The sequence below is a fragment of the Cephus cinctus genome, unplaced genomic scaffold (assembly GCF_000341935.2).
Source record: "Cephus cinctus unplaced genomic scaffold, Ccin1 Ccin1_scaffold3116, whole genome shotgun sequence".
Lineage (NCBI taxonomy): Eukaryota > Metazoa > Arthropoda > Insecta > Hymenoptera > Cephidae > Cephus > Cephus cinctus.
The window spans coordinates 1311-1869 of record NW_014334471.1 but is presented as its reverse complement, the minus strand read 5'-3'; positions in this window follow the sequence as shown (position 1 = coordinate 1869).

Sequence of the window (559 nt, the reverse complement as noted above, 5' to 3'; positions counted from 1 at the left end):
TCGAACTAATGCGAATTATTTAATAAGATTTACTCATTGAAATTTCGACAATGGGATTTTTAAATCGAATTCGGAATTATATTATCGGACCCTGGGCATGATATGTGGCGCCATCTCTGAGAGAACGAGTGAACTATCTCCGATAAAATAATTCCAAAAGAAATTCGAAATTCAGCTATATCAGGCTGATGCAGATGAAACTGCGATAGGGCACTTTCAAAAAACCCTTTCCTTTTTGCAACTTGCAGATGGAATGAAAGTAATGGCAGAGAAAATGCAGCGTAGCCGAAAAGAGGTGTAGAAGCATAAGGTTGGAGGAGAAGGAGAAGGATGCTGTTAGGACGGAGGAGTGTAAGAAAGAGACAGAACTCATTCTTACTCTGGGATATTCGCATAGGGCAAAAGAATATCAACGTGTATAAGTGTTTAAAGATAATTTATTCAACAAATGCAATAATGATACAGTATACGAAGTACAGATTTACATATATAGTCCGCGAAAGATTAGTAATATCAATGCCATTAGAAATATATTAAAATATATCACTACAATATAATA